Source organism: Larus michahellis, chromosome 2, assembly GCF_964199755.1.
Source record: "Larus michahellis chromosome 2, bLarMic1.1, whole genome shotgun sequence".
NCBI classification, from domain to species: Eukaryota; Metazoa; Chordata; class Aves; order Charadriiformes; family Laridae; genus Larus; species Larus michahellis.
The window spans coordinates 75,579,598-75,606,231 of NC_133897.1; the positions used below are offsets into that span (position 1 = coordinate 75,579,598).

A 26,634-nucleotide genomic window follows, 5' to 3' on the forward strand; every position below is an offset into this window, starting at 1 on the left:
AGCTGGAACTTGAAAGTGGAGAGTTGCTACAAGGGGAATCCCAGTGCATTACAGTAGCGCTCCCTTTGCATGAGAAAAGTAACTGCAAAATACCCATCCACACATCAGTGGTGTTTCAGACTCAAATGAAAAACTTAGAAGAAGCTTATGCTTTCCTTAGACACACAGGCACCCCTGAAACCTATAAGAAATAATTTAGAAAAATTGTGGTCAGAAATCAAAACAACTTTGAATGCAGTCAGTTTATTCTAAAAAGGTCAGCTTTTCCATTATCCAGAATTTTATGTTTGTACAAAAAGCAACAGGATGATTTCAACCATGACTGATCCTATGTTAAAAAAATATGGTCTTCTATGCGCACGTTGATTATTGCTAACACCTAATTTGACTTATATAATTATATAAATATATACACACACTATATACAGTAAAATTCCTTTTCCCAAAAACTTATAGAAGACTTATGTCCTGTTTCCTTTCCTGGTAGTTGACATTTAGAAAAATCTTTCTTCTTCCTTCCTCTTTCTTTCATTCACACATTGCACCTAGGTAAAGAAAGGAGGTTATAGGGGAAAAAATGAAAATGAGATTCTGTTATCCCAGCTACAGAAGCCCTTTTGAAGCCTCACCGGTAACAGTGGTGCAACCTCTCACTTGAGAAACTGATGGACTAAGCTCCTGTGCTGTATCCACACATGCACTAACTTCCTTTACTTTTCCTCAATTTATGTTCTGTCAACACACCAGGAGAGAAAAACAAGAGGTGGCTCTTGCATGTTGGGAATGGACTAACTACGTTACACACTTCAGTCTTAAACAATCCTAAAATACGGAGCCATGAAAATCCAGGATCATCGTGATCAAGTGTGTGGCTTACTCATATAGAAGGTAAAATGAAATTTCTAATGAAGCTGCAGAAATAAATATGACTGATACCCGTGCCTCAGCAAACATTTACTGCCATAGTACACAACCATCATTGCACTTAGTTCTTTTCTGAGAAAATACAAACAAAACCTTAAGGAAAAGAGCACTCCCACCATGAAGTAAGATCTAAAGAGAATCACAAAAGAAGTCAGACAGCACTGCCTCTAAAAAAGCAAGCTGAATAAAAAATTCTGAAAGTAGAATGTGAGAGGAAAATGTATTTTTTCCCCTTGCCATCAAAGTAAAATTGATTTTTTTTTTATTCTTCCCCTCTATAGGAATGACAGCAAGTATCTTCATGGAGATCCAGGAACCTAAAGAGCAGTTGTGGCAACCATCTTTGATGTGACCAAAGGAGTAAATCCAAGCTACTGAAAACACTAAAAGAGGAAAAATTCATGTCTAGCAGAGAAAGCATTAAGATTAAAAATGAAAAAGCAGGGGTAGGCTAGATAAAATCAATATAACTTTTCCCAGGGTGTTCTTTTATAAACATTACTTTGGTTCTTCCTTGACCACAACATATACAGAAAATAAAATGGCATTTTTATGAATCATAATCCCAATCTTTACCTCCATGAAGTTGTTCACAAAAAGTCAGAAGCCGAATGGATTTAAGACTAGAACTACAATGGCAAATCACACTTTTGCATCACACAGTCAGGGAGGCACATGGCATTTAGGATTCACTGTCTATAAAAAAGAAAGGCTAATGGCAAAGCCACAAATTATCCCTACAGTTACAGGATCCAAATTCAAATTCTGCAGTAGTAGTCATGAAAAAAGCTTTGCAATATAGCTCTCAGCTATATTGGATGTTGGGCAAATTACAGAAATGACACGTTTAAGAGTTTCCTAGGCATGCAAAAAATGTAGAAAGTATGTGGATGCTAAGAGTATGCATAAAACTGCAGGCTGAATGGGACAAGCTTTAAGATTTAAAATTGGGCTCCATTTACCTCTGGTAATAGGAAAAGAGTATAAAGACTATCTTTTTTCCCTTATTTTTTTTCTTCCTTTATTACTATAACGTACAATGTTTATCTCAAGTAGCCTAGAATCAGGAAGAGGTCATCCATGCAGACAAAACAGATTTGCAGGCAAGACATAAGAAAGAGCTCAGAAAGAACCAATCACAAGCAACAGTCATGCAGGAAAACAGCACTTAAAGAGTAAAAGCTGACTGATCTTATGACTTAAATCAGAGAAGAGAAAGATATCTAAGAATTTACTAGCAATGAAATCTGGAATACATGCCAACTTTTACACGTGCAAAATAATGACATAGTGAAGGAAAAAATGGAAGCTAAACTGATGCTGGAAGGCTGTAACAAAGCAGAACCAAGACTTGAAGTAACTGCATAGTAAAAAAGGGACTGATTTAGGACAAGAGGAGGGCAATAACTCCAGAAGGCACAGGAACAAATAGACAAATTAACAAAGGAAGTAAAAGGACTTCAAAATCAGGCAGAGATTCAACAGTCATTGAAGTGCATGATGAGTGGACGTTAAATACAGAAAAAAAAAAAAAAAAAAGTACGGATGGAGGACATCTGGATATCCAGAGACAGTACCACAGTGAAGAAACAGAAACCTATTCATGGTTTTCACGTCACACTGTAGGACAAGCCATTTTTAAATATTTTTTTTTAATGACTCCAAGTTGAAGAAGCAAGCCAAAACCCAATTTAATTGATTCAGCTTCAAGAATCTTCTTAATGTTTTCTAATACCTAACTACTGGGAATGCAGCCTGTTTGATTTCTATCTAAACGCACAGTTATTACAACTGTTTTATCGCCAGTAGGACTGAGGAGACAGGCAGCCCACCCCGCTGGACTGTGGTCCTAGGTGGGACTTGCTGTCTTCACCTTCAGCAACCACCGGAGTAATGAAAGAGTGAGAATCTTCTGAAGGCCAGGGAGGCTTTAAAATATACTCCATATATACTTCAATGAGCAGGACTACCACAGACCTAGAATTTTAGCCATCAGAAGGGAGACCTAGAATTTTAGCCATCAGAAGGAAGACAGACAGGTCTTCAGCCAGTGGGAGCGTTCTCTGCGGAACTTCTATGAGATACCTCTAGAGTGAAAACAAGTTCAACAGTATTTAATTTCCTGACAGTTTAAGATGATATAACTACACATGCATACAGAGTACCATGTGCTTTACATAGTACTAAACTCCATTTCTTCTTAAAAAAAAAAAAGACCTATAGTGAACTTGCCTAGCAATTCTTGACATCATCAGTTTATTTTAAAGCTTTTTAAGAAACTTCTGATCCAGCTTCACACCTCTCAGAAAAAAAAAACAACCCACCAAACCCCAAAAAAAACAAAGCAAAAAAAACCCCAAAAGAACAGCCAAACAAAAAATAACCTTCACTCAGGCTTGTCACTGAAGTTCAGAGTAGCACAGTGATTTTTCTTAGCTATATATCATCCTCTGTGAAACTATCTCAGCTACATATGAAAAACTGCCTCTGTCACAAGCAGTCCAGGAAAAAAAAAACAAACGGTAAAAATATCAGAGATCATAACCTGTAAGTGGCAGGGACGGTGTTGTTGGTATTCTTTTGCAGAGAACAGTATGAGAAAAAAAGACATTAGAAGAAAAATGAGCACTTAGAAATTAGAATGCTGTCAGGTAAGATATCTGTGAATCAGCCTGCACAAATTATGTGGACGAGTTGTACTGTCAGTCACCAGTGATGTACAATATTAGTGCAAGAACCTATACAAATGTTATCTATTGCATGCAGAACTGATAATGTAATAAATGACAAAGATCATTAATCTGCTAAACAGTAGGAAAGACTCCCTCAAAACAACAGATTTATTTTTTTTAAGAATAATGATGCTAGAAGAAATCAAAGAAATTAGTGGATCACGTTTACCCTGTGCAATAATATTCTTTTAACGATGACAACTGAATCTTACAGGGTATATTCTATATATAAATTTCATGCAAGCTACCTTCAAGCACTCAGTAGATCAAGTTAATTAAACTATAGTTTCTCAAAATCACAGAATAAATTTTATTCTGTACCATTACCACACATTAATATATATACATTTTTTGAGGTGAAGTACACAGACTGTAGAGTGGATCTTCCTATAAAGGTAGAGACAATTCAGTCTAAAATATTAATTTATTACCTTTGTCTTTGTTGGTGCAATAAAGTGTAATAATAAGTGTACTTTTACACTGACACCTAGCAATGAGAGGGTCAAGTCAGCTCAATAAAGCAGACTAGCACAAGTGTCTGCTCTTGTATTATAAATATTACATAGCAGACATTTCATGAGTGAGAATGTGAAGGAATATTCCAGAAAAGGAATGCAAATTTACCATGAAGAAAAAAATCGGAAAATTGAAACAGCCCTATGAGTTCAAACGCCCGTGAGTGTAAGAAGTAGAATGTAAATCAGGGACGTGTCAACACTTTATATTTCAACGTGGTTTAGAAGAATACAGCCAGGAAACATGTTACATGCATATATGAAGTTCCTTAAAACATAGGTTTTTATCAAAACCTGTAAGGATTATTACAAGATAATTATTGTATTTGTGAAGCATTTTTTAAGCATTCACATAAAATGCAGATTAGACACTTGATTAGTTTGCTACAATTCTTTGAACTCTCTCCAAAACCCTAAGAAAATCTTGTAGAGGGCATACATTTTACGACACAGATGAAAGGAGATTATAAATAATACAGAAAGATGTAAAGTACTACAAAGGTAAAACTAAGCCTTTGGATCGTGTCATTTATTTTTTTTGTTTGCTAAACTACATGCCATTGGATCAGAGTTCTTACACCTCTGAATCATCTGGTACCAGCCATTAGTGAAGACAGGCTAACGAATCAATGGTCTTAAGGTCCAACCTACTCATGAGATTGTCTTGTTTGCATATGCCAGACCATCTCCAAAGCCAGATCTCTTCTTCTAATCTTCAGCCTAAAAAGATGCAGTCGCTCCTTTTCCCTAGCAGAAACTGGGTTTTGGCTGAACTAGCGGAGACTTATGTGACTGTTGTCTGTTTTTGTCATAGAACTTCATCGAAAACGCACGTTGCCCAAAAACATTTGTCAATACTCCCTAATAACTATAATATTTAAGGTCTACATTCAAAGTACTTTACATATGCTACATAGTCCTGCCAATATTTCCCAATACAACTGTAATTTGGCACGTGGCAAAACAGAAGGTAAGCCATTTGCTTATGACGGGAAAGCTAAAGTCCGGATCAGAGACAATGCACGAGTTCCCCCTTTTGAGCAATGCAGGGCATTTGCTCACATTTAATACTCTGACAGACCAAGTGTTACGGTGCATTCCAGATGCAGACTACAGCTGACTACAAATATGTGTCAGTGACTCATTACAAACTTTGCAGACGTCTACGGCAAAAAGAAACAGCTGCATGGGCGCTTTCACATCAAGGACATCAAGCACCCTTTTGGCAACGCTCAGGAGCAAGTGTCAGGCCCAGCCACGCACTGCACTGATGCTGCAGTGGCAAATTCCCTTTGCAGACACAGGATCGTGCCAGTACACAAAGGAAGGAAGCCATCGCCTCTTCATCAGTTCTCACACTGTGGTCACCTCCCAATCCATCAAACAGATGTAAACAGAAACGTGCCAGAAACGGTAGCACAGTATTGCTGTAAGCCTGCTAATTCCCTATGCTCTGTTTAATTATATGAACCGCTTAGGATGCTAATCAACACATCGCATCACGATGATGCAGTTATAAATGTAATAATGAAAGCAACATGAATAATTTAATTAACTACTGTATTTCAAGCTGTCTAGTTCTCTCCACTCCCTTTGTTGGCAACATACTATGGGTCTGCTCAGCACTTCTGGGAATTAGGCCACGTACATATGACATGTTTGTACTTTAAAGCACAATCCTGCAGACCTGAATCAAGGAAAAAGTAACTTTGATGTCTGTTAGCGTTTTGCCAGAATCAGGACTGCAGTATTTAGGCCACTGAGTGCCAAGGATTCTGAAAAGAAATGCTTTCTTACAGAAAATAATATTTGATTTTGAAATTGCAATTCCATTACCCAAATGGCAGGAAGCAAGTCTGCCAGTAGCCCTATAAGCACAGTGTCGATAACCGTCCATTCTTTCTGCTTCTCGCTATTTGTAATCCAGTGGTACTTGGCAGGCTACTACAGGGAGAATAGCCACGTCAGCCATGTGCTTTACAAATAAAGGAGAGAGAGCGTCCCAGTCTCAGACAACACATAATCTAGGATTATGGAAGGAAAAGACAGAAAATGAGGAGTAAGAGGACAAACTGCTCCTCCACTGCAAAAAAAATGGTGCCAGAGGTAGTTTCAATGGTGACAGCGGAATCAGCTTTTAAAAAAATGCCTCCCTGATGCCTCCTGTCCTGGTACGCAAACCAGCTTTGCTCTCCCCCTTTTTCCCACCTGTCTGCCCCCTTCTCTTCTCAGGCTAAGACCAAGAAGTTTCCACAGCCCTTTGCAAGGAAAACTAAGGTGGGCGCCCACCCTTAAAGCCAGCCGCCGTCCTTACAACAGGCTAAGCCTTTGTCATCATTGAGTCCAGTTTTAGAGTAGATGGAATACATGAAGACAAGCAGAAGCCCACCAAAGCAAGTGGCTTTAAATGAAGGTATGGCTTAGTAACCTTCCACAGATTGACTACTGACATTATGCCAGGTGATGTGTGCAGTCCTCAGGCTGTCATCTGTGCATATTATACAGCACACTGAACACCCAGGCCATGTCTGTGCTACAAAGTGAAGTGCACGTTTAAAAGTGACTCTGAGCAACACAAGCTTTGTGGCCTGTCCATTTCCCGTTCTCACTGCTTTAAAGGTCATCTCAAATGGAGGCGCCAGCAGGCTCCTACACATCAATAATGCAGATGGTAGACATGTCTGGAGCGCGGTTAGCCATGTGGATGCAACTAACATCTTACACAATAGCAATGAAGCACATTTGGCACCTGACTGATTCAGGTCCTGAGGAGCTCACCTGTGGAACTGATCGCGTGTTTTCAGATCCTGCAGAGACTACAGTTAATAAAATCTCAAAAAATTCCCACCCAAATACTGCTTCTATTTACAACTGATCGAGTTTTGCTGAGCTAAAAGTTATGGATGCAGTTTCTTTATTAGTTTCGTATATTGTACTTTAATGTGTGCATGCTATAGGAACTATAAATTAAGAAGGATAAATAAATATATTATTGAGATGAACAAAGAAAATACATGAGAGAAAAAAGGAATGGTTAGCATATTGTGTTTGACTCAGGCTATTGTTATCAGTTGTATGAAGAGATTAACACAAATTTTATTCAGACATCCCATACAGGAAGTACACAGAGCTGGCTTTTTAAATAAGAACTATACTAAGTTCATGAACATTTTTAAATCCGTCCTTATATTTATACCCAATATAATGACCATTTTCTGAGTTAGGAATGACCTTAAAACAGGAAGCCTGAATTACAAATATAGCTGGGGGATAAGATTAGATGAATCCTAAAGAAGCATGAATTTACAACTAAATTAACACATCATTAAAAGTATGGAAACAGTCAGTTTCATTGAAGTACTGCTTTTCTTGAAGGCAGCTTCAGTTTGGAGGATGCACTTTGCTAAGCTGAAGCCAAGAAAAAAAAAAAAAAGGATAAAACAAATGTAATTGTATTTTCTAACGAAATACATGATTTCAGATTCATGTTAGGGAGTTCAAAATACATGAATGTGACTCAGACTTCTTACAGCTACACATACGCGTTGGTTAGCTTTTCCATTACACATCTTATGCTTATTTTTGTGATTTCTAAGTAGGCATAAAAATTCACAGCATGACAAAAGCTGTCAATATAAGGTGTCATCTTGGAAGTAGACTACTAGGTTTTTTTGCTCTGTTTTTAAATTTTAAAATTCTTTTAAAGAAAGTTAGGCCATGATTAAGTGAAAGGGAGGCAACAATTAAAAGTCTATCATTCCCAAGTGCTTTCTGCTCTTGTGTAATGAATAAAGAATTTATGGGTCTGATTCTCAGATTTATGTTAGTGAAGCTGCAGTGATTTCAGTGGAGTTATTTTGAGTTACAGCCACAGTGAAAGAGGAATCAGGACGTATTGTACTAAATAAACTTAACACACAATATACAGTCCCACTGGATTCCATTTTAAAGAAAAATAACACAAAAGAGAAAAAAATGAAAAAAGAAGCAAAGCAAATAGCCATGAGAGTTCTGCAAAAACACTTAGCAAACAAATATTACTCCACAATTCTGTGTTTCCTTGACATTCACGAAGAACTCTGCTGAACAACTCAGTGTATACATACAAAAAGGGCATGTGATATCTTAGAAGCATAAAAGCAGCAGGGAACTCAAACTTTGCAAAATATGGAAGACTGTATACAGAATGAAAGAACATAGAAATGTTTTGTGCTTAAAGAGTAGAAGTAAGCAGATTCTGTTAAAACTTATATAATAACAGTTAACACTTTTGAAGTTTTGTGCTTCATAGCAACAGGTTTCATAGGACTCCTTTTCCTTAGCAGGAGTAATAACAGCAACATTAAGCTGCTTTTAAATTGCAATAGTCTTAACATTGACACTCTTCTGTTATACCAACCACTGGTATTGCACAGACCTCAGAAGAATGCATGTTATTGTACAGGCTTTTTAGGCTTATTATTTTCTATTACTTTTGTTCAATGGGGCTATTGCTCTTCAAGGCAAGAAGTCCTCTGTACAACTCTTAACACAAGCAACGCTTTACTCGCTCCATGTTACCCTTGTGCAACTCCTTTAAGAGGAACAGGTCTATGTTTGACACCACACCTGCTAAGAGTGGGTGTGACCTGCTGAACTCAACTGAAGGAAGGATCTCTGCCCTGGGACTTCAGTTCTCCAAATTCATTGCCAACAGTGGGGTGCCAAAAACCTGACCGCGTAAGTGCAGTGCTCCACACGTGGTACATGTGATCCCCTCTCTCTTCCACAAGCCACATACTCTCCGGCCCTGAGTAACAGCAGACTGTCAAGGGAAACGCAGGAATACTGTACCTTGAAGCTTCAGAGAATAAAGCTGCTGTTACCCTCAGCCATGACAGGGGATTTGCTTGCAGAAGAGTGTGCAGGAACAGACCACAGCAAGGCTCACCAGTCGCATCTATACATTTCTTTGGGAATGGCTGGTCATTCACACATACCTGAACCCAGAACAAAATCCACAGCTGAATGAGATAGGATATAGCACCAGCCTCTGCACTTATGAAGAATCTATAGAGCTGCAATATATCAAGCTGTGTCCCTGTAAAGTCAGCTTCTTTGCTGAGGAGAATTTAATTTAACCATAAGCAGTAGAGAGACTAAGAGTTTGCTTTTCTAGTAAGCTCTACCACCGTGTGAAGGGAAAAGTGAAATTGCAGAAAAGTTCATGTGTAGCATTCCTGTTTTATACTAGTCTGATGGGTTCTTAGATACGACAAACATGAAAACATCAACTTATTTCACTCACTTTTAGTCTGATCAATCTCATGCGCTATTTCTGCATGTTAAGTTAAAAAAGTTTTAACTGAACTTTAGAAACTAGCAGGGACTGTGTTAGGCTTCAAAAACCGTAGTCGGTTTCTTAATTTCACTCTTGTATTTGTGACAGCTGGGGGAAGAGCTCAAGGAATTTCAATAGGACATTGTGGGAGAAATACAGAATGAGTGATGTATACAGAGCAGCCTCATTTTTTATCTGACTAGGTAGGATATAAGGATTCTCAAAGTGCATTATTTTAAATTTGTAAAAATCACACTGATGATGCAGACCATTTCAGGCATAACTAAAAATTACATATTAGCACACCTCTAATAAATCAGTGACATTTTAAACCAAACAAATTTGTATTTAATATATATCTAAAAATAAAGCTCTCCATTAAGAACTGGAAATTTAACTGCTCAAAAAACGTTGAGCTCACAGACTTTGCTTCTTAGGTGAAGGTACCAGCCAGTGCCATGCCATTCCATTGAGGGGGCTTCCCTGAAAAGTTTGATCCAATCAGATCCTTTCCCTGAAACCTTCAGAAACAGAATATCTGAATTCAAGCAGCCTCAGCTCATTCCCAACATTTGTAACCAGCAACAAAACATTTGAATAAATCCAGTTTTATGGAATCAACATCAAAATGGCAATGTCAAAAATTTGTCTGGCTGAACATAATGCCTGTTACATATGAGCCCTTTTTCTTGTCCAAGCTGTGGCCCCTTTCTTGCTTACATTAAGAGAGCAGACAGTCAGCATAAGTATGTAGAATGTTTTGTTGTTGTTAAACGCAGAAAATATCGAGCACTAAAAATAATACCTACGTTGTCTAGTTTCTCCAGAGTAGCTCTGTAGGCTTCATTGCGGCTTTTGAAACTCTAGTCCACAGTGTGGAAAAACTGCAGTTTAATATGCTTTTATAGAAGCTCCTTGTCACCTTCTGCTGAACAAATACTGGAAAACAACATTCTTGAACATTTCCCTAGTGTCAAAATAAATAAATAAAAATTTAAATTTGTTTCAAAGTCAAGCACAACCCTTTAACTAAGTTTCCCACCAATATTTTGATATGCGTGATGCCTCCCTCACAAGAATACTTACAAAAGTGAGAGAGTTTGACATATATATGCAAATACGTTCACACAAAAATTTGCCCAAGGGATGACTGTCCTAAAATCTCTTTGCAAATGTCTCTTAGCCAACCTGGGGTAGGAACAATGCCCTGTGAGGGAGATGATCTATCACAAACTGCAAACAAATAAGTAGATGAAGACACACTCAAAACAGTTTGCAAAACAATCACAGGCTTTAATGTATGTTTCCATGCAGGTTTTCTGACCAATTTCAAACTAAGATTCATTTCAAATGTCTCCTCCCCCCGCCAGAAAAACTGGGGTGAATTCACCAGATGCATTATTTACCACATCTGTCACCTTGCTGTCAACTAACACTTTTTCCCCCACTGCTAACAAAAAGTTCAAAAGGGGAAGATCATCTGATTTTTCTTGACAATCCCTTTTCTATTTCCCAATCTGCAAGCATATATATTTGACATATTTAGCTCTGGCTGGTTTGTTTCAGTTTTGATACTTTTCAGAAGCTTACTGTATGTGTGTTACCATATATGTCTCAATATGTATTTTTAAAAAAAGGAAAGAAAGGGGAAAAAATCATTCTGTTTCAAATAATGAGCATGTGCACCTTTTTGCCTCAGGCCTTCATACACAATTTAGCCAGAAAGCCAGGGCAGATCATGATTTAGCATTTGACATCTCTTGCCTTCAGGCCAGGGGAGACTAATACAGATTTCTGACTCTGAGCACACCATGGAAAAAAAAAGTGAGAGAGAGAGGCCTTTTATTGACTAAATGATAAAGAGGTTTGTAATGATAAATAACAGTCATTTTATTGTGGAATTCCCCAGAAAAGATGCATTCTGCAGTGTCTGAAGAAGCCTAAAAGCCGAAGCTGGTTCCCTGTGGATCCAAACCTGTTAAGCTCCAATCTTTCTGGGCAGAAATAGAGGTCGCAAATTGCATAGGACCTGCACTATTAAAACTGTATAAGCACGATACATAATCACTGCTGTATCCAGGACAGTTAGCACTAAGAGGATTAGCTGAAGGCTGCTTCTGGGTTTCTCTCCCTCAGCCTGCATCTAAAACAAGTCTGGTGCACACCCAGCCTGCTTGAGAATTTTCTGCCAGCTTTGATCGATAGTTTAATTGTAAACTTTGGGAGCAATAATGGATAATTCGGCTTGAACCGTCCATTATAAGCGCTGTTGCTGAGGATGGAGCCTTCAAAATTAAACAAGAGTTGTGTAATATTATTACATTTGTACCACTCACCTACAGTTAAATTCCATTTACAAATACTGTCTTGACAATGTATGGAGTTCAATAAACATAGGCCCAGGTGGGTTGAGTGGGGAAAGGAAAGAGGAAAGAAGCTGAAGCCAATTATTTGCCATCTATTCTGGAAAGATTTTTATTTTAACCTCACATATCAAAACACATAGAAATGGAAACAGGGAGACAAGAGACAGATTCAAGCATAGATCTAAGTTGTGCTTACTGTTTTGACTGCAGCACCGTGATGGAAATGTACCTAAATGGCTGTGGAAGGATCATGGTATGGCACTACCAGTGGAAAAGGTATCCCAGGGAAGTGGTAAACATGCATTGCTCGGACCATGTAGTCTACGTTGGCATAATTGAATTCTTATTAGCACCTAAACCAGCTGGTTGAGCTAGACTGGAGATATTTCTGCTATCATATGGGTCATTTTCCAAAACACAAGAAGACACAGCAGCATTCTGTGGTGAGAAATCACCCTGTCTGGGAAGAGGAATGGACAAAATGGCATGGAATTTAGCTATCAAGTTTTCTGGCAAACACAATCTACAGTATTACACGTGCAGACATTTCCATGCGATTCTAAACTGAATAGTGAGAAAGTGAAGCCTGTAAGAGCATGGATTTTGAAATAAAAGAACCAGCTGTAGAGGCACAAACTGATTTCTGGTCACAGGATCAAGATCCAAGCATCTTCTTAGATTTCATAGAAACTTAGAACAGTTTGGGTAGGAAGGGACCTTTAAAGGTCATTTAGTCTAAGCCCACTGCAACAAGCAGTATTATTTCTATTTAGTAATACTGTTATTAGCATTATCTCTAAATACATTAGTTGCATGGACAGCATTTGCTTAAAAATGAGAACACAAGGTTAAAAAAGTAGTTCTTGCTACCAGCTTTACAATGAGTTTAGGATCTCAAGTCAAGTTTACTCCGTATTTTAGAACACCATTAACCATTCCTCAGCTAGCTTGAATTCAAATGAATTCCCTAATCCTAAAAAGACATGTGAGTTAGGAAAGAATGACAAGGTCACAAAGAGCCTTCACGCTCCTTACAAAGACTACTGACTTCCATCAAATGTCTCCATGAAGTTCACCTTAGTTTTCAGAGCTAAACTCTTGTGTTTTGTGCTAACAACTAGGATTCAAGGCCAGAAATATTTTGGACTGGTTGTCTTCTTTGTTTTTGAGAAGGTGACATCCATATTTAACTGTGTGCTATATAAAAAAGTCAGCTAAAGCTCTTCCTACATGCTTTCTCATGCCTGGCTAGCATGCAGCTAAATGCATCGTATTCCTACTGCCTTTCTCATCACCCAGCTAAGACACCAGACAGAATACTGTCTAGCATAAAAAAAGGAGTAAAAAAGCACAGGGGTTTTTGTTTGTTTGCAAACCCAAAGCTCCACTTGAAAAATTAAGCAAGAAGAAAACAAACTAGTGATTCAACAGGTGTAATTTGCAAGCTAGGAAGTTACTGCACTTGGCAGATGAAGCCAAGTAGCATTAATCTCCGCAGCAGAACAGCGCTTGCACTGTGCATAAGCCATTCCTGTAGAATAGCTCTAACTTTCATGACTCAGAAGTCTTCAAGGAAATCTTAACCTCATTTCACTCCTTTTTTTTTTTTTTTTTTTTACAGCAAAGATATATTTGTTCCGTCTGTAATAAGTTCTCTGCAAAATGATGCAGATGTTGGCATCATAAAGTAACTGGAGGTTTTTCGCCTTTCACTGTGGTTTCCCCTTTTCGGGAAGGAGGCAAATAAAGGTTTTCTTTGCTGATGATTGGTTTATAACGCTACCATATTGCTGCCAGCTCCAACAGAGAGCTCCTTACATCAGCAAAGACTCCCACAGGCTGTGGCAAAAGAGAGACCAAAGTTTACAAAAGCAAATTGCATTACAGGGAATCTGGGAATTACCTACAGCTCTAGTAGTGTATGCTCAGAAAGAATCAAACTGGCATCCACCATATCAGGAATACATGACTCTTAAAATCATCCTGACAGCAATTTTGGGTGGACCACAAGCAAAATCTGTGTCTAAGCAGTTCATAACTTGCTTTCTGTGTTCACATTCAAATCTCAAGTACAAGTATACACTTCCCCAAATGAGGACTATCGGATAGGAAAGGGTTCAGATCAGAATCTCACAGTCTGTTGGATACCCCGTGTTTTTTAGGCTATCCCTCTATATCCAGTATGACAGTATAAGAAATTAGGTACTAACCAGCATAAATAAGGTTACCCGTGTTACATTCTGATCCTAAGGTAATAATTCACCTTAGAAATGAAACAGCTCTCCATTGAGAAGTATGGACCCGAGCCCTTACGGTCTCCCTCTTCATGGGAAAAAAAAGAAGGGGCAGCATCATACCCCTCAAAGTTCGTGTTAAAGATCTCCTGCAAGACCCTGGACAATTTTCCTACATCTCCCTATGTCTCAGTGTCCTTGCCAGCACAGTATAGATAACAATTTTGTAAGTCTAGCTGAGGGGCTGTGTAAATAAAAGACATTAAAATTTGCAGTATGATGTGCAGTTTGGTTTGAAATAATGAAAATGGCCCATGTAAAATGTCACGCCAGTAGAAGTTCCTACCTTCTACTGCTTTTCTGCTACAATATCCACAGCTGGTTTAACCTTCTCATTTCCAGCTCAATATATTTTACACTAAGCTCCCAAATAAACAGATAAGTACATCCTGCAAATTACAGCAAGCTAATGTATGGGGGGTTACAGCCGAGGATTCAGGCAAGACTTTGATTTAGTTAAAGTGCTATTTGGTTTTTTCCCTTTAAATTGATCAATTTTTTTTTTTTGCCATATCTTTAACCCAATCGCGCAAATATTAGAAGAATGTAACAGAATCAGTTATCAACTACAAGCACAAGGCAGTTTATGAGCAATTCTGCTTGGCAAAGGATGATTTCAGGGTTAAAAATGTGAATGAACTACAGTTGGCGACATACAGCTGTTTGGCAGGACATTGAGGCTAAAAGAGAAATACAAGTAAAATCAACAGAGTCTAACACGCTCTCCAGCTATTGTGGATCCTTCACGTAAGAAGAAATTAAGGCAGAAGTCTGTGCGCGAAAATAAGGTGGAAGTTGTGCTTGGCCTAGTTACCGTGGTGACTGACACAGTTCAATCTATTAAATTGTGTCCTGTGGTCACAAGCAACCGACCTGTGCTCAGCAAACAAGGATAAGTAGTTAGCATCCTTCAGAATGGAGACAATGTTATCCCATTTAGTGATTAAATAAATGCTGGAGATTTCCTCCTCCCTTTCCTGAGAAACAGATTACGGGCAACAGATAATGTTTCAAGGGAAAAAAGTAAGCTATATACATAAGTTAAGTCCTTTTTGTCATGTAAGTAACAATATAGTTTGGCCCTTCAGAATCATTGGCTCTGCTTAAAATGGATAGACCAAAAATCACATAAGCCAACTGAAACATCACAATTCACATCAATGTCTCTCCCTCCCTTTTTGCAATTCCTGGGGGCAGCCATCACTCTCAGGACTGTGTCCCATCCCATGTCACACACCACCCCTTTTTTTTTTCCTCTGGTGTACCAAATTCCTGAAATTTATTTCTATCAGAAAGCTCAACTAAGCTGTAACAAAAAGACATACAGAACCAAACCACTGAAGATAAGCACTCCTAATTATTCAGTGCATATAGGCTCATTCTGTCTAGGATCAGTGTTATTACCGCCCAAATCTCTGGAATAGTTGCTCTGGGATGAGCTCTGATCCTTCAGACCTTTCGTCTCTCTCTTGCACTTGACATGCAGTGAATGTCCACAGCCCTCTCACCCAGAGCTGGATATCGGAAAGGTTATGAAAACATTTCAGAGGGACAAGGGTTCTGCTCTTTCTCAGCAGGCTCATGTGAAATGAACTAAACTAGCATTTGCAACTGTGGAGTTTCTTATTCCCAATTCTCCTTGGCTCTCAGCAGCATTTTTACTGAAGACTAATTTCATCTTGGTATATCTGATAAGAGATTTAAAAAAATACACATTTTTGGTAGAGATACAGTATTCATGTGGGCATCCAGCCATCCCTTTCAGAAAGAAAAAAGTACTTTTCTGCAAGCTCTTTAGTTTTGTGTTTGTAGAATAACTTCTTGGCAGATGCTGGTTAATTGATATGCACATTTCCAAGGTCACTTTTTAGAGTGAAATAAACGTTTCTTTCTGTTCCCTTTCTAACTCCCTGTGCTTCCCTCACGCTGATATCTATCACTACAGGACTGCATGTTTGAAGCAAGGGGTCACACTCAAATTTTCACAAGCATACACCTTTCCTTGAAAAAGGTTTTTTGCTGGCTACCCAGCAGTGCACTCTGACGGCACACACGATAGCGTGAACGACGTAGGAAGACAGTCGCAGAAATCTGGCTCAAAGAACAAACTCCAGTTTAGAAAGAGCCTCACTTGTCGGTAACAAGGTTTATAACCACAAGAAGACTATCACTAGTCAGGATTCACTGTTTAGTAGGATCCTGTTCCATAGCCCCCCTATCTGGCTGAGCTTCACTGCCATTGTAAACCCATGATAAAACTCCTCTTGATTTTAACAGGAGGAGTTACGCCAGTGATACCGCTTGCTTTTAAACCCCCTCCCAGACTCCCCTTATAGCCAGATCAGATACACATAATCAACTACGTTTATTTAGTTACTTACTGTACTTCAAGGCTTTGTCAGCTTACTGTGGCCTGTGATTTGCTAGAAAAGGCTTGGTGTTCAGCTCCGGTGTCTCCATCACCTCTGAGTGATGGAGTACAAAGTGCGGCCACTCCAAGCGACTGAGTTTGCACAGGCAAACCAGCCATCTTTTAAAGTGAAATGGGCCCTATCTTTGGGATTAAAACATGCCATTTACTGCCACCTATACTGCAGTAGCAGGCAGGCACATCAACCTGGCTGTGTGGTGATTCACATTAAACAAGAAAAAATCCATACCATAACAATCCTTAAGTTGCAAAACAAAAGAAGGTGGGCAGTAGAAGAAACAAACATTGGTACATAAGAGATTTATATTTAACATCAACTGCAAGAAGGGAGGTCATTACCACAGTTCCACCAGACCTTTCTCAGGAATTCAGAAAAGGCTCTTTAGCAGAGACAACAATGAAATTTATGTTAAAAGAAAATACAGTTTTGAATCAGGACTTCACCAAATCCTTCACCAGCTTCTGCTAATCACTTTAAAGAATATTCCTATGGAAATTCAGAGAAAGAGAACACTTATGTGCATTTTGAAAAATTCTGAAGAGATGAAAAGGCAGTTCCATACTCCCAATGGAATTATATAGGACAACTCAAAAACATATACAGAGGTTATTTTCTATTATATTGCATGTGTTGGTAGATTGATTTCTATTAAAATGTGGTTGCTTAATCTCTAAAACATTAGTTGCAGTATAGGTGATGTTCAAGTCTTGGCTAATCACAGTGGAAGAAAAGTCCTCGCAGCAGCTGCTTCTTCTTGACATCTTCTACCTCTCTGATTAGATGAAAATAGCAAAGTCACTACTCTTAGGAGAGCTAAGCAGACTGCTCTGCTAACAGCCCCCGTGCACGTGGGAGTCAGGATTCCAGTTTGAATGCTGAAACCTGCAATATGCTCACATTCACACTAAGGCAAGTTTTCTTTGCGTCATGCTTTTATGAAGATCAGCAACTGAAGGAAACAAACGTTGCTCTAAGCTTTGGCAATGGCTAGCCCAAAATCCTTCAGCAAAGAACCACTTATGAAAACCAGACAATAACTCCCTCATGCTGACATCCGCTTCCAGTCCTTGCTGTAGCGGCAATTCACCTTCACAGCGTTAAACACATTTCCATCTGTGGGCTGCCAAAAAACAGAATTTACTTTCAAGTAGAAATGAACTGACTTTAGAGCACAATAGAACCGTTTTTTCCCTTTCTGTGTGGGTGTTTCTTTACTTGAAAGAAAGCTACTGTACAAAAGACAAGGAAAGCATCTTTGATGTGTATGTGCTATTTTAAAGTAAAGGCTCCCTCTCTCATACTTAGAATTTTACCAAGTAGCAGCAATTACAGGATTATCTGTTACTTCAAACATGAATTCTTTGGATGCTGTTCTTGCCTTGCTTTGTTACGTTAATAATTGTTTTAAGCAGTCTGGGGTTTTTTCGTATTTATAAACTGTAGTTCAGTATTAAATGTGCAATCGCAGAATTGCTCACCAAAAGGGAAGTTTCCTTTCCATCCTGTCATAACGAGTTTCAGCAGGTAGATAATTAACATAAAAAATATTTCTTCAGTCCCTTTTCAGGAAGAAAGAGGGTAGACAAGTGATGAATCTCTGAATGAGGTTTTGGTTTTGGCTTTCTTAAAGACCCGATGAAGTAAGTGCACTTATTCCACCATAAAAATTTGCATTTGGAATTTTTAAAAGCTGTTTTCAAGGCATTCAGAAAATCATGCAAGCACTAAGTAACTCTTATCAGGCAAACCACCAGCCTTTATTAGCATTCATGCCTTGATCAAGAAGATAGGTATTTTCATCCAAATAGCTGACTGCAGCCTAACCATAACTACAAATCAAAGCATCCACAGGCTTTTAGAAAAGCTGGTGGTGCAGGCGCTGCCGGGGGATGGGGCTGCATTCCCCCATGTGCTAAGGGACAGCACGGGCAGTCTCTGCAAGGCCACAGCCAAACATTACAGTAAAGGGCTCAACTGTTGCCTCCTGAGGTGCCCTATAAATACATTGGGATAATAACGTGCACTGAGGCCAGGACTCTAGAAAAAAGTTTCAGCACTGGCATTTAACACAGAAGAAATCTGGTCACTCCTGTGACTCCTTGGGAAGCCCCAGAAGTGGAGACACATAAATACAAATATCTATAAATCAGACTGGAGTCCAAAGGCTGCAAAGGTACTTTAAAGTCACCTCAGCTTTCTTTTATGCACCTGGGTCTGTAAGTTGGACACTACATCTTTCAAAGAATTTTACTGTTATAATAAACTCACACACAGAGGTTCAGCTGAAAAAAATATAGGGGGTGGAGCAGGAGGTAATTGAACATGTCAAACAGTAGGGTTTTTTTTTCTGACAGAGCTATTTCAGAAATGCTATGAGTTTCACTGTCTGAAATGTAAAAAAACATTTTGCTTCAACATTTTCTACTGAAAATTGTTCTTCTCAGAAGGGCAGTTTTCATTTAAAAAGTGACCTAAAATTTCAAAAAATAAAAGTTTTGGTTTTGGTTTTTGTATTTTTTTTTTTAAAGATAATTTACAAAGCATAATAGGACAACTCAGTATATGCCGGACAAAGCACACTGATTGATTGGAAACATTCTTTCTTTTTTTTTTTTTTTTAAAGAGAACGAAAAACATTCTGTGCCGGTTCAACCCATGAAAAACAAAATATCCTTTATTCACACCAACAGTCATAACACCTGTGCAAGACACAGAAATAGCATTGTTCTCTTCTTGAGGAAGCTGAGCATACAATAGTCCAGTGACTTACCCAAGATCACATAAGAAGTCAATATTATTGCAGAGAATTATTCCCTTCCCCTTTCCTTGTTAGTGAAAAATATTAACAGAGCCATCAGAAAAAGCTGTCATCTCATTCTGCCAGTCTGTGCAGTCCATGCAAACACAAAGAAAAAGCCCAAGTGAAACTATAATTGGAGGTAGACCCCATCAGTGCCATCTTGCATGCAGCACACTTAAAATTTTTCATTCTAAGACTCGGGTTGGTTTTCTTTTGCTGTTGATTCCTTAAATCTATGAAAGCATTGAGCATAGACCTAAAATCCAAGCATTCGGCAATACTGCACATCAGACGGAAGCCTCCTTTTTACCCAAGCTTTGATTTTTCCTTCTGAGATTTCCAAAGCCATATTCTGCCTAAAATAAATACTTTCACCTACATGAGATTTTACACTTGTTTACTTGACATGCAAACCACCAATATCAAAGAAAATAACTCTACTCTTCAATGGCAGCTCCCAGCAGATCCTGTAAAAACAGTTCTCAGCAGAGCAGGGAGACCAGGGTATTGATGAAGAGCTCCTTGGGACGATTACATGCACATAGAGAGGAGCTTCAGTGTACTGATGCCACACAGCTCTGTCTCTCTGCTCTAGTTCACCCTGCATGTTAAGTCTCCGCCCTGCAGGAATGCCAAAAGGATACTGACAGAATGAGGCCTCTGAACTACTTTGTCCTCAATCTAGGAAAAAATGGAAACCATACTACTATTGGGTGAAACAATGCTTACGCAGCTGATTTGCCACGATCATTGCTTTTGCTGCTAAAGAGCACAGCTTTGTTGTTACCCCTTGTGCACTAGGACTGCAGTTGCCTGAGATGCACAAACCCTGTCTTAATTCCACATTTCTGCACCATCTACCACCCCAAGATTTTTGTCACTTCCTGGACTCCTGCAGTCCACTACAATTTCAGCAACAAGGAGGAATGAAGACTATCTTATCTGATCAAAAGAAAGAGGACATCCTTTATTCCCCAGCAAAAAGCATGCCCATGATGCCTCACAAGTAGGTTGAGTCTTTTGAGTTTCCAGTTTGAGCAAGAGGAAAGTAATAATTTCAGCTTTCGTAATTCCATACATACCTTCCAGAAACGTTCCAGTTCTATCCCAACCACAAGCAAGTGTTAGCAAAGCCTGGACAGAAACAGGACTAAAATGAGACCACAACATTCATTTTTATGTTTGACTCTTGGCACTGAAACACAGGTCTACACAGATGCCACAAAGCTGTTTTAAAAATAGTTTCCATAGGACAAAGTTAAAATCTGGGCTTCACTGCCCTTTGCGCTGCAGATATAGATTGCTAGAGATAGCCTCTGTTCTAAAGTGTTTACAAACAGCAGAGGAAGCAGACATGCAATTTGCCTAAATAAGCATGAAAAGATGATGGCAGACTGAGGAGCTGATCCTGTTCTGCTGCTGATCCATACAGATTAGCACAGAATATTTACTGCATTTTTATTTGCATAAATATTTTGCCTGCCCTGTTGAGGTGACCCAAAATGAGCAAAGGATACAAAATGTGCTCTTTTCAGTGGAAGAGCATCTCTTGAGAAAATACCAACATTTGCACTGCCGAAGATTACCATAAAAAGAAATTCAGACAAAAAGCCTCCCACGCAACTCGTGTACTATGGGTATTGCCCTGCATTTATGCCAGGATCTCCTTTTAGCAAGAGCTGTCTTGTACAGAAATAGGAGATTGGTCTTTCACATGTCCCAGGAAGCAAATATGCATGGCACCCATCTTAGTTCTATACCCCAAAGACAACCCATATGTCAGGAAGATGACACTGTGTACCCCTGCATAGCATGGAGGACCAAGGTGAAGATCAAGACCCAAACTACTGCTAATGAGGCTACTTTAGGAAAGGCAGCCAGCAGTCAGTGAGAGGCCGAGCAGCGCTGGCCACGACAGCCCTCTGCACAGAGCTGCACCAGGCGTAAAACAGCACGGGTGGAATGCATGAGGTGAGTGGAGCTGCTCAGAATACTTTGCAAAATGCTGTTATTGTGGCCAAAACTTCTCGCACAGTTCAGTTTTCCGTTTTGCCTGATCTGGGCTGAGCTACTCTATTCTAAACTGGACACGTGCACACAAGAAGGCTTTAAACAGTTTACTTTTCATTACCAGTAATGAAAGAGAATGTCTAACCATAAGAATAGCCATGAAACAACACTGTCTCCTGGGTCAGTTTCTGTTGTAGCTCCATCCCAATTTTTGTCTGCCTGCTTGTTGTCTGACTCTATGCAGCAAAGAATACGTAATTCAAGACATATCTGATGCATGTTTTGAGACTGTTGAAAAATGACATTCATGTGTATCAAAGTCAGTTTTTAAAGGCAGAATACTCCACTCTTTTCTGAGAACTGCTATGGTTCATCAGTTGTCTGTCAGACCTCCTGTCACATTCAAATGAATTGACAAAAAATCCCATTACAAGATGCAGAAAATAAAAGCAGTTTCTTCCTGCAATCACATTTTGTAAGTATTAAATCCAGACTACACAAAGCAATTTGTCAGCAATAAATTCAATAGAGACACATAATGGTTGTAATAGATTACAGTTGTAGTAAATGTTATAATAGAATAATAATTTCCTAATTAATTCATAATTGTATACCAGGTTTCCTTTTTCACTTTTCGATGTTAAGCAGTAACTCTATCCACACACATTGCACATCAGTGAAAGAAACCTAATAGCTACATACTAAATCATATTTAATGTGAGTGAGCACGAACAAAAGCATGTGGGCATACTTCAATCATCCAGAACAAAGACCTGGCAGGACCACTCAGCAGGAACTCCTTTTGGCCTGCATCCCTCGGTTTTCTTACCATGAAAATCAGCAGGCTGACCAGGGGTGCAAGGAGGAAGGTGTTGCATGCCAGACTTTGGAAAGATATGGGGTTAGAACATTGTCTGAGACACACATCTTGTCTCAGGACACAGAAATACCAAGAGGTCTACTGGTTGAGATGTAGCCATAAAGACTAAGCATAAGATAACACAGGAAAACAAGAGGCCACCAGCACATCCTGTTCCAATATTTGATTAGAAATATTTCTCCATTTTGAGAACGCAAAAAGAGCCTTCTTTTACCATAAACAAGACTTTTCCAGCAAACATGTTAGTGGAAAGAAAAAAAAAATCCCATAACTTCATGTGGGAACTGAAGAACATTGCAAACTTTACAGCCACAGTCTAGGGAAAATTCCCAACAGAGTTCTGCCCACGCAAGGCCTGTAGCCTCAGGCAAGAACGTTTCATGTTGGAGACCACAGGAATCAGGGACTGGAGAGATCTACTAGGCTTCCAGAGTCATGTCCCTTGCAGACGTATCACTGGACAGTAACAGTGGGTGTTTTGCAATTTAGCAATACGGAACCGTCGTCAGAAAACACTGATAAAAAGAAATCATTTAAATCACAAGTCAGAGGCAGCCAAAAATTTAACCAAAAAGTTTAGAGATCTTCCAACTAAACGGTTAGAAGGACTTAAGGTGTTCACACACCCAGCTCCAAATCAAAGACTCTTAAGTAACTTAAAAGTTGTTGAAAAGTGTACTACAATTGCCTGAGTCATTGGTAAAAATGTGGTCAGAGGACGCTAATACCTTACAGAAGATTAACAAATACTTAGTAGATAGAAGGGTAAAAATAAACAGGCTGTTCATAGGCAATAAGAAAGAAATAAATTGAACGTACTCACATGGTAATAAGCTAGGATTATACGTGGTATATAGAACAGTATCGACCTATCCAATAATTTCTTAGTCCTTATTGGGTTAACTTATACTAATCATTCTATCAATATATTTTTTTATATGAAATGTGAATGAAAAAGTGCTAGTGGCAGTCCTGGATATGAAAATAACTCAGTTAACAGGCTGACACAAAGATCCAAGGAAGATCTATAAAACAGGTGGTTGAACATAAATTCTGTGATGCAAACTTATGAGTTTCCAATGCATTAGAATTGCTCAGCAGATCAAAAATTCATTAAAAAAATATTAAAAAAAAAGGGGTAAAAAAGGGGGGAAAAGGGGGGGGAAGGAAAAGAGGGGGAAAAGAGGGGGAAAAGAGGGGGAAAAGAGGGGGAAAAGAGGGGGAAAAGAGGGGGAAAAGAGGGGGAAAAGAAAAAAGGAAAAAAAGGAAAACAGGAAAAAAAGGAAAACAGGAAAACAGGAAAACAGGAAAAAAGGAAAACAGGAAAAAAGGAAAAAAGGAAAAAAGGAAAAAAAGGGAAAAAAGGGAAAAAGGAAAAAAGGAAAAAAGGAAAAAAAGGAAAAAAAGGAAAAAAAGGAAAAAAAGGAAAAAAAGGAAAAAAAGGAAAAAAGGAAAAAAAGGAAAAAAAGGAAAAAAAGGAAAAAAAGGAAAAAAAGGAAAAAAAGGAAAAAAAGGAAAAAAGGAAAAAAAGGAAAAAAAGGAAAAAAAGGAAAAAAAGGAAAAAAAGGAAAAAAAGGAAAAAAAGGAAAAAAAGGAAAAAAAGGAAAAAAAGGAAAAAAAGGAAAAAAAGGAAAAAAAGGAAAAAAAGGAAAAACTCTCAGTCAGACGGAGAGAGTTGGGGTTATTTGGTCTGGAAGACTCTGAGGAGACCTTATAGTGGCCTACCAGTATCTTACGGGGGCCTGCTTGTGGTGAGGGACCTTTTAGGATGTCGGGTAATGGTGGGACTAGAGGGAGTGGTTTAAAACTAGAAATGGGACGATTCAGATTGGACGTTAGGAAGAAGTTCTTCACCATGAGGGTGGTGAGGCACTGGAACAGGTTCCCCAGAGAGGTGGTGGAAGCCCCATCCCTGGAGGTGTTCAAGGCCAGGCTGGACAGGGCTCTGAGCAACCTGATCTAGTGGAAGATGTCCCTGCCCATGGCAGGGGGGTTGGAACTAGATGATCTTTAAGGTCCCTTCCAACCCTAACAATTCCATGATTCTATGATTCTAAAAAAAAAGTGAAAAGAGGGAAAAAGCGGGAAAAAGATATTTGGATAAACAATGCATCTAAAGAAAAATTTCTGATAAAACTCAGGAGGTAAATGAAGTAGCAGATTACAGGAATGTCTTCCCATGATATAGAAATTAAGTTACCAGTTTTCAGTTTAGGAAGAAATAGAACGTGGGTCCAACAAACTAATTGAAGAAAAAAATATGATAGAGGAAAGTAAGGTAACGGTGGGGTGGAAAACCATGCTAAATTATGTGAGTGAGCCAAAACTAAAGAAGATTGAGATTTAAAAGGACCCAGCAAACCTAGGGCACTGTGTATTTGAAATTCAACGCAGAAAAGGAACATTAACTTTCTCTGAAAGGAAAAAAAAAAAGAAAGGCGTTAATGCCACACGTGTATAAATAGCTACTCCAATCCAGTGAAAAATAAAAGAAAACACAGAACATTGTAACAACATAAGGAAAACAATTTGGACAGCTGTATGAAAATATCTTATTATTGACCACCTGCATACAGGGAAACTGAAAACATGTTCCATTTATGCAATAAAATCAACAATGAAATACTAATTATTTAAATTTATTATCTTTCTTTACTTCTAATGCAAACTTCATTATGATAAACTCCATCTCAAAGAAAACAGAGCAGATGGAGAAAGGGCACGGAAATCAGTAGAGGTACTGAAAAACTTCCCCAGAAGTAGAAATGAGAAAGTTTAACACTATTCCATTGAGAGAAACACTAAAAAAAGTTAATATAATAGGGAAAAGAATGGGTATGGACAGGAAATTGACAGCGTAGCTATTGGCTTGGTGTAGCTATGGTTCCCTTTTCACCGGACTCAAGGGAAATGCAATCTTTACTCCCAGCTTGTTCATGTACAACAAGTGGTTGTGCCTCTCCTGCAGCAGGCAGTACTGTGGGAAGCTCTGTTCCTCCCTCTTAACTACATATACTTACAAATATTTGTGGTTCTTCACTCACATGCTATATGACTGCTGACAATCTTAAATGTATCCTTTTCCCTCTTAATCATTGCAGTTTTGGGGCAGTGGTTTATGAACAGACAGGCTTTTCATTTTGTAAAACACCTGAGTGCATGGAGATTGATAGAAAGAACGTAGATACTATCTGTTAATGTAATTATTTTATTATGTATTTCATAAACAAGATAACTGCTGTTCAAAACATGTTTATTGACTATTTTTCAGAATATATTATCTTTCAATCTTCTTATTTAAAGCAATTCCCAAAGTCATTAAGGTATCCTTATCCACTCAAAGCTTCTGGAATTTCTGAATGAGTATGAGGCAAAGACCACAAGAGCTGGGTCTCAAGAAATGTCTTTTACTTTCAAAGCAAGCGCCTATTACTGCGGGCACCAATTCAAGCCTTGCCTTAACAGGCAAGAAATGATGAGTGAGTTAACAGCACAGAATTGCCACGCTGAAAGACAAGGGGAACTGTTCAGTGCAGGTGCAAAATTCCAGGGGCTTGAGGCACAGAAAGTCAATTCTCATAAGTAATCATCTTCTAACGCTACTATTATTTCAGGTGCTCATCACTATTTACATGGAGAACAGTTGTCATTATTTCCTCATCTGACCACTTAAGAGAATTCTGTAGGATACAGATAATGCTTTGAAAAAATTACATGAATTATTGAATTAAATCAAATTGATTTGTTGGCTGGAGGGGGGTGGGTGAGAAAAAGCACCTTATTGCCATTACTCAGTAAGTTTATTACAGATTGTTCACAAAACAAAAATTACATGCTTTGTTTGTATGTTGTGTGGCAAACTTGAAACCACAAGTGTTTACATGTGCTGCACGCATACACTTTGGGGTTTTAATAGCTGGTTGACAAGAGATTAAAGGCAGAAATATGGCATTTTATTAAAGCAAACATATCAGTATGCCTACCATGATAAAATGATCTAGTTTTCTTCAGACACAAAAGTTTCTGTTGAGTGATACCTTTGAAATTCCTTGAGGGCACCCTATTATTCACTTTCCTCAGCAGAGAGCAGCTGCAAATGGTCTCCAATTTTCAAAGAGTATTGCCTGGTCATTCTTTACTGTCAAAATGAAGAAGAGCATAAAAGTTAAGTCAATAAAGTAATATGAAATGCTTAATATAAAAATTCAAGAATGAATGATTAACCATTAAAAACTTACAGTAGCTATTTCAGCCAGGAAAAAAAAATTAACATTTCCCTTGAAACCTATTAACACTCCTTGTAAACAATATTCTTTCTTGAAATATATGACCTTTCCTAATGCTCTCCATACACACAGCAT

General features: G+C 38.6%; 1 long non-coding RNA gene across 1 annotated transcript; it reads right to left on the reverse strand.

Annotated features, from left to right (window-relative positions):
• Positions 1–7,422: 7,422 nt before the first annotated feature.
• On the reverse strand, positions 7,423–26,404 carry LOC141738306 (uncharacterized). The gene is made up of 4 exons (XR_012585365.1): positions 26,311–26,404; positions 10,301–10,458; positions 9,005–9,150; positions 7,423–7,579 (listed from the first exon to the last, which is right to left on the reverse strand). It is a non-coding gene; the product is annotated as an uncharacterized LOC141738306 (long non-coding RNA).
• Positions 26,405–26,634: the final 230 nt, after the last annotated feature.